The 8,849-nt window shown below is 55.0% G+C and overlaps 1 pseudogene; it reads left to right on the forward strand.

The window, feature by feature from the left end:
- Positions 1-8,849, forward strand: part of LOC108316014 — an 82,143-nt pseudogene that overhangs the window by 58,266 nt on the left and 15,028 nt on the right.

Consider the following 8,849-nt stretch of genomic DNA (forward strand, 5'->3'; position numbering starts at 1 on the left):
CCCCAAACAAAAAAAAAAAAAAAAAAAAAGCAAACTTCCGACCCCACCCCCAGCAGTCCCCCTGCAGTGCCCTCAGGTGACCCTCGGACTATGGTACCTACAAGCAAGGACAGCGACTCACTCTGAGCCTTTGCACAGGCTGTTCCATCTGCCTGGAATGTTCTTCCCTGCCTCCTCCCCAAGCTTGCTTCTCTGCATTCCTTTCACCCTTGAATGCCTCTGTGACCATCCCTGTCCCATCATTTTCTGTCCTTTGACTATCTCCCTGTCAGCCTGGAAGCCCCATAAGGGCCAGGATCAGGTCTTGGCTACCTTTGTACCCAGGCACTCAGCACTAGCTTGGGAGCATAATACATGCTCAGTACATGATTGAGAAATCACAATACCAACTGCATGGCTCCTCCAATCTCTCCAAGATCTAGCCCTGGGCTGAGTGCACCGTTTGTATTATCTTGCAGAAGTTGACACTTTCTTGCTTCCATTGTCTAGGAAAGTGAGGCTCAGAGAGGTTGGAAACTTGCCCAGAGCCACGCAGTTTGGCCATGGAGTTGAGAGGTGGCTGTTCTGCGCTGTCTCCAGTTGGCCATAGTCCTCTCACCCTCTCCTCTCCTTTATGTTATCCACTCATTCTTAGGGAGCGTTTGGCTTTTTGATTCCCTGACATATGTTGCCATGCAGGAAACTAGAAATGATCCACAAATACTCCCTTTTTTCTCCTCTGCAAACTTCTCTCCTTTCCCATCCCAGGCAGAAGCGTGTGTCAGGTTTCCCTGTGGCGCCATCATTCTCTTCCAGCTCAGTGCTCTTCCTGGGGAGATGGTCCTGCAGACCACATATGAGCGAGCTCATGGGACCTGTGTCTTGCACCAGGAGTTGCTGTGGAATGGCCAGGTGTTGGCTGTCACTGGGAGCCTCTCTGGGCTTCTCCCCAAGCCCTTCAGGAACCTCAGCCTGCAGGGTGAGTGTGTGAGGGAATGCGGGCAGCAGTGATCCAGCCACTCAAGAAATCATCCCTGGCTGGGCACAGTGGCTCACACCTGTAGTCCTAGCACTTTGGGAGGCCAAGGTGGGTGGATCATCTAAGGTCAGGAGTTCGAGACCAGCCCAACCAACATGGTGAAATCCCATCTCTACTAAAAATACAAAAATTAGCCAGGTGTGGTGGTGGGTACCTGTAATCCCAGCTACTTGGGAAACTGAGGCAGGAGAATCACTTAAACCCAGGAGACAGAGGTTGCAGTGAGCCAAAATCATGCCACTGCACTCCAGCCTGGGCAACAGAGTAAAACTTGGTCTCACAAAAAAAAAGCCGTCACTGAGCACCTGCTGATCCCAAGTGTGATTCTAGGCACGAGGGATCTATTGGGAAACAAGATGGCCCAGGTGTCCCCCTCAGGGAGACAGTCATTGAGCAACAAAACACACATAAGCAAAATAACATCCAACATGACCATTTCCACGTGTGGGAAAGACTGTGAGAGCAAGCAGGGTCTGTGTGGAGTGTGGGGCTTCTTTAGGTAGGGTGATATGGGAAGACCTCTTGGAGGAGGTGACTTCCAAGCCGAGATCTGAGGGATAAGGAGGAGCTGGCTGAGGTGCAGAGGCACTTCAGGTAGAAGGCCCTGGTGGAAATGAGCTTTACCTGTGGAGCAGCGTCAGGGAGGCCAGCGTGGCTCGAGTGGGGAGAAGGGAGGTGGTGGGGCAGGAGGGCTGGGGGACCCAGGTCACACAGGAGCTGGGGTTTATTCTGAGTGGAACCGGGCAGGGAGGAGAGGCCAGGGTGTGGGAGGGGTGGCATCCCTGGGCAATTCTGGTTCCAGAAGAGGTGAATGCTAATGAAGCCCCAATGGCAGCCATGAGCCCCAGGGTCCTCCAGGAACAGGCATCCCTGGAAGGGGCTGTCATTCGTAGCCTGTGCAGCCATGCAGACTGTCAGTTTCTGTGTGAGAAACCCGCTGGGCACAGAGAAGATCCCGACCCCCGACCTCCCAGGTACGGAGACAGAATGTAGACCCCAGCCTGGGGGCATGGCTTTCCAGGTGGACTGATGGAATACTCCCAGTGTCATGTTTGCCACGTGTGCCCTGGAAGGCAGAGGAAATGAAAATGAGCAGGTCCTACACGAGCCAAGGCAGTGTGCATGTATGTATGTGTGCATGTGTGTGTGCATGTATGTGTGTGCACCTATGTATGCATGACTAGGTGCACGTGTGTGCATGTGTATGCCTGTAAGTGTGCATGTATCTGCACCTGTGTCTGCGCATGCATGCGTGCATGTAAGTATATGTGCCTGTGTATTCCTGTATATGCACGTGTGTGTGCATGTATATGTGTGCTTGTGTATGCCTGTGTGCGTATGTGTGTGCATGCCTGTATGTGCACATGTATCTGCCTGTGTGTGCACATGTGTGCGCATGTATGTGGTGCCTGTGTGTATGCCTGTATGTGCACGTGTATGCCTGTGTGCATGTGTATGTGTGGGCATGACTGTGAGCATGCGCATGTGCATGTATGTGCACACGTGTGCATGTGTGTGCCTGTATGTGAGCATGCCTGTGTGCGTGGATGTGTGTATACATGTATGTGCATGTATGTGTGTGTTTGTGTATTTGTGCCACCCTTGATGAGCCTCACAGCCTGCAGCCCCACACTGTGGTCACAATGTTGCAGGTGGTGGGTCAGCAGGTGACAGGGAAAAGGCTTCTGGCCCTGCATGTGGTCAGCTTCCCCAGAACCAATGACTGGGTGATGCCCTGAGAACCAGCCAGTGCCAGTGTCTCTGGGCACAGCTCCCTGCAGCCCATCCGAACAGATGGGTGCCCTTTATACAGAGCTCAGAGCTCGCCACAGTGCAAAGGGCCCCTGGGCAGCCTCCTGCTGTGGGGGTCTGGGAAAGCAGGACTATGCAGGGGCCTCAGGAGGTGGGGTCAAGTGAGGCAGGAGGTCAGGGCAGCTTGACTCACCTGGGGGACAGAGGAAGAAGACCCAGGGTGTGGAGACTGTTGCGAGGACTCAGCTATGGGGTGCCACCTGTCATACCCGAGATGGAAGGAGAGCATAGGAAGGGCAGCATGGGGGTGCGGGGCTTCCGAGGGGCTGCAGGTCACCTGTGCATGTGAGGCCCCAAGAGTTATGCAGGTTGCTGAGGATTGGGGCTGCTCCCACTAGCTCCTGATTCAAGATGACAAACTGCTCCGAAACTCAGTGGCATAAAGGAGGCGTAGCTCCTTGCTCACGAGGCTGTGGGTTACCTGGGCAGCTTTTCTGGTCTTCCGCATGTTCAAGGTCAGCTGTATGGTGAGCAGGTGGCTCTGCTGGCATTGGCTGGGCTCTCTGACCTGCTCAGGGGCTGGTTGTCAGCTGTGCTTGGACATCCTGAGCTGAAACCAGGCTCCCTGCAACCCCAGGTGGCACCAGCCTACAGGCGAGCTGGGTTGGTTCTCATGTGGCTGGGCAGGGGTTTGAGGGAGGAAGCAGGGCAGCGCGTCTTAAGGCCTGGGCTTAGAACTGGCGCTTGGTCAACTTCGCTAAACTCCATTAGCGCATCACGAGGCCAGTCCAGGCCCAAGGGCTGGGGAGGAGCTGTGAAGTCTCATTGCAATGGGGGCTCCCACAGGGACAGCACAGGGTGTCAAGTGGTGATGGTGACGAAGTGAGCACGTAGCTTCCAAATTTTGTGAAAATTATCTGGGGGTGTGGCCCCCAAGTGGCCACCTGCCTGAGCTGGAGGCAGCATCCGCTGAGGGTCCCCTGAACACGCCCTGCGCCTGGAGCTGCTGACCTCAGCTCACACGCCCTACCCTTTGTCCTCACCCGCCCAGTGGAGCTCACCCACCCGCTGCCCTTTCCCCTGCCATGACACTGCAGTCTCTGCCTGTAAGAGCATTTGGGAGGCAGCCACCAGGATGGCCTGGTTGTCGGCTGGGATGGCAGGGACCAGGTAGGTGTCAGGGCTGGAAGATGACCCTGGGGCAGAGCTGAACTCCACCCTGAAGGCTGAGCGGGGTCCTTGGGGCCCTCCCCTGCCCGAAGAGTCTTACCTGTGGCTGACAAGGCTGCATCATATCCCACAGTCTCTCTGGAGGGGCAGCAGGAGACCTGGGTCCCCACAACACCTTGACAGGCACGGCAGTGACAGTGGCTGACAGGCCCTGAATGCTTATCCCATGACAGGTGCTGTGTGAACCCACACCTCGGCCTCCCATCTGCTCGGTGCTCTTAATAGCCCCGTGTTCAGATGATGAAATTGAAGGACTTAGAGGCATCATGACCTGCCCGGAGCCACAGAGCTAGGGGAAGACAGTGGAAGAGGAGGGCGACCTCCAGTTTCATCTCTCTCATTTGTTCGCTCCATCCACTCCTCTCCAAGCCTCAATGTTCTCCTCTGAGAGATGGGCTGAGCTCTCCCAGGACTTTGCACAGGGCTGGGTTTGTCCTCAAAGCCACCTGCCCTTGCAGCCTTCACCTTGATGGAGAAGGTGGTCTGTGCGGGTGGGAAAGAGGTGCAGCCTGTCTGGGTAAGGCCCCTGGCTGAGTCTGTCCCCCTCCCCAGATGCTGGTCTCTGCCTCCCTATGGCTGGGGAAGAGTTAGCTGGCTGCCCGCCTGGCCCTAGCTCACTCATTCAACGTCTCCTGGCGGCAAGCTGAGGCCAGCGGCCTTGCTGAGAGCAGGAGTGGCAGGCAGAGCTGGCAGGTGAGTGAGGATGTCCGAGGCGCCCTTAGCCAGGGGCAGGAGCTGGGACGTGGCTGAGCCTGGGGGGCTGGGCACCTCAGGTAGGAGAAGGAGACCGTGTTCATCAGTGACAAAGACTTCTCCAGAATCACAGCTCCCTGAAGCCTGCGGATCTTCATTCGGTTCTTCCTTTATCAATACCTCATTAAGCACCTACTGTATACCAGGTAGTGTTTGAAAACAGCTCACATTTTAATATGGGAAACAGGTACAGGCATCTCCAATTCATCACTTATAGTTGCTTGTTTAGCGTTAGCTTTGGGGACTGAGTGAGGCAGCTGGGTGCCCTGTCTGGCTGGGTGGTCTCAGCCATCTCCCATCACCTCTCTGAGCCTTAGGTTTTTCCATCTGTGAAAGGGAAGACAATAGGCCAGCCGTGTGCAGGGAAAAGACGCTCTCCAGAATTCAAGCTAAGGAATGAATTTTAAAATTAGAAGGTGCAGTAAGCATCATAAAGCAGTAAAGAGGGGCCAGGCACAGTGGCTCATGCCTGTAATCCCAGCACTTTGGGAGGTCGAGACAGGCAGATCACTTGAGGTCAGGAGTTTGAGACCAGCCTAGCCAACATGGCAAAACCCCGTCTCTACTAAAAATGCAAAAAATTAGCTGGGCATGGTGGTGCACACCTGCAGTCTCAGCTACTCAGGAGGCTGAGGCAGGAGAATTGCTTGAGCCTGGGAGGGAGAGGTTGCAATGAGCTAAAATCATGCCATTGCACTCCAGCCTGGGCGACTGGAAAAAAAAGTAAAGAGGGTATGAGACTCCATCTCAGAGAAAAAAGAGGAAATGAGATTGAGAGCGAATGGGCAGATGGGTGGGGGAGCTAGTGTCAGGAAGGAGCCTGGTGCTTCAGGGAGGGCGGGAGGGGGAATAAGACAGGGGCAGAGTGATTGGCAGGGGGTGGGGTGGGGGTGACGGGGAGATGAGGTCAGATGGGCAGGGACGGATCCTGCTGGCCCTGGAGGCTGCAGTGAGGCGCACGATAGCTTTCTGTTTTTGGAAATGCTGAGTCGGGGTGTTTGGGATGAGGCGGGCTTTTTATCCAGATGCTTTCAGTCTCCAGCCTGGGAATGGCTCTGGGCTCTTCTAGAGATGAGGGGCAGGGCAGTCTCTCCTCCCCCAATCCTAATTCCACTACAGAGATATTGGAGGGGGGGAGTATCCCAGCTTCTCCATCCTCCCTAGCCTCTCATTTCCCAACAGACATGGGGTGTGGGGGTGCCGTTAGCCTCTCCTCTCCCCCACATCTCCCCCTTATCCCCACCCCTACCCTCCCATCTCAATGCAGGTGCAGCTCACCTGGAACAGAGGACAGCCTGTGACCCTGCAGCCTGCCTGGGCCAACAGGTTCTCAGCACACAGCACTGCCTGGGACGGCTGCCTGGCCACCTCCCCGGGGCAGGTACGCGGGGCCTGGCCACTGTGCCCAGTGTGGGGCTCCCCTTTGCTCCAGGCTTCTCGGCTGCACCCCCCGCCCCAGGTCACATACCCTATTTTCATCCCTATCAGCTCCAGGAAACCTGGGGCCTGGATGCCCTCCGGGCCTGCGGGGCCATAACACAGACCCCAGACATGTTCATTGAACAGCTCAATGTGTCCTGGGGCCAGCAGTGCATGCAGCAGAACTTGACATATGAGGTGAGGCCTGGGGAGCAGCGTCTGGGCAGGGAAGCCCCAAGCGGCTCCACCTGCTGCAGGAGTGTCCCACTCTGGGACTGTGTGGTCTTGGGTTCCAGTGCTTGCCAGATCCTGGGAAACTCACTTCTCTGCTGTGTGCCTTGGTTTTCTCATCTGTGAAATGGGCATGGTACTCCCTTCCTACCTGGGATGTGGTGAGGGCTCTGGAAGACAAGAACAGCAGGTGTTTCCAGCATGAGATGCTATGAACAGATGGGGAAGGAGGTGGGGTGCTTGTGGGCTTCTCAGGAGGGGGTGGAGGGAGATCAGGAGCTCAGGTTCCTGGAGGCATCAGGGACGAAGTCTCTTCCAGCATCACTGCCTGATGGGTTCCTCGTGGTGTCAAGCACTGTTCTGCAGAGCCTGGGGCAGGAACCAGGCCATGGAGAACTGGGGAGGGCTGGCCCTGGAAGCCCCCTTCCTCCTCTGGGCCTCCCACCTGGGTTCCTCGGGCTCTTAGGCCCAACCCCCTAAGTGCTCACAGCAGAAATCCTACCATGGGCAGGGCGCAGTGGCTCATGCCTGTAATCCCAAAACTTTGGGAAATTACCTGAAGTCAGGAGTTTGAGACCAGCCTGGCCAACATGGTGTAATACTGTATCTACTAAGAATGCAAAAAAATTGCTGGGTGTGGCGATGTGTACCTGTAGTCCCAGCTATCTGGGAGGCTGAGGTGGGAGAATCACTTGGACCTGGGAGGTGAGGTTGCAGTGAGCCGAGATCATGCCACTGCACTCCAGCCTAGGCTACAGAGCAAGACTCTATCTCAAAAAAAAAAAAAAAAAAAATCCTGCCCCAGAATGTAAGGGGGTATTGTGGCTAATAAGGGCTCTGACAGTGGATTCCTGGCACATGCTTTTGCTACATGAGGGTCTCCACCTGCAGCTGGCCATGGGCATTCTCTTACATGATAAGCCCCTGACACATGGGCCCTGTCATTCCAAAGGTATCGGCCGTCTCAGCCGGACAAGATCATCGTGGAGGCCACACTGGAGCACATCCTCGGGGCCTCTAGTGCCCCACGGAGCTTCCAGGGAGAAGTACAGACTGACTACGCACACTGGCTGTGGCACTCCCTCCACCTGCGGCTCTGTGACCTGCCAGGGTGAGTCTGCCCTGGGGCAAGGGGAAGCTACAAGACCAGGGACCCATGGTGAGGGGGCAGCAGGGAGGGTGGCGCCCACAGAATGCAGGGGTGTGAGCCAGGCAGCCAGACGCCAGCATGGTGGCTCTGCCATTTGCCTGCTGGGTGACTGGGCAGGGCGCATCTCCTCTCTGAGCCTCCAGTGTTTCATCTGAGTAATGGAAGCAGCAGTAGGTTCCAGGATGTAGGGTGATGGTGAGAATTAAGAGAGATGTGATGCAGGATTGCTCAGCCTTGGTGCCTGGCACAGAAGTTAGAGTTGATGTTGTCATGATTGCCTCAGAAGAGAGGTGTTGGGACCCCTTTTCCTCAACCCTTATCCCCTCCTGGGGTTGGTAGCTGGTTGATTGGTTCTTTTATCCACCCACCCATCTATCCATTCATTCACCCATCCTTCCATCCTCCTTCCCATCTTCCATCCATCCCCCTATTTCTGCCCTCCCACCCTCCCACCCTCACTGTCTTGCATCCCTCCATCCCTCCATCATCCATCCATCCACCATCCATTAGTCCATCCACCATCTATCTATTCATCTACCATCCACTATCCATCCATCAATCCATCCATCCATCCATCCACTATCCATCAATCCATCCACTATCCATCCATCCATCCATCATCCACCATCCATCCATCCATCCATCATCCATCATCCATCTACCATCCATCAATACATCCACCATCCATCCATCCACTATCCATCCATCCACCAGCCATCCATCATCCACCGTCCATCCATTCACCCACTGTACATCCATCCATCATCTATCATCCACCCATCCATCCATCCATTATCCATCTATCCATCCATTATCCAACTATCCATCCCTCCATCTGTTCATCTACCATCCATCCATCTTCTATCCATACACCATCCATCCATCATCCATCATCCATCCACCATCCATCGATCATCCATCAGTCCATCCACCATCCATCTATTCATCTACCATCCACTATCCAACCATCCAGCCACTATCCATCCATCCACCATCCATCCATCCTTCCATCATCCATCCACCATCCACCATCCATCCATTCACCCACCATCCATCCCTCCATCATCCATCTACCATCCATCAATACATGCACCATCCATCCATTCACTATCCATCCATCCATCCACTATCTATCCATCATCCACCGTCCATCAATCCACCATCCATCCATCCTTCCATCATCCATCCACCATCCATCGATCCACCCACCATCCATCAATCCATCCACTATCCATCCACCATCCATCGATCCACCCACCATCCATCAATCCATCCACTATCCATCCATCCATCCAT

Source organism: Cebus imitator, unplaced genomic scaffold, assembly GCF_001604975.1.
Source record: "Cebus imitator isolate Cc_AM_T3 unplaced genomic scaffold, Cebus_imitator-1.0 Scaffold181, whole genome shotgun sequence".
NCBI lineage: Eukaryota > Metazoa > Chordata > Mammalia > Primates > Cebidae > Cebus > Cebus imitator.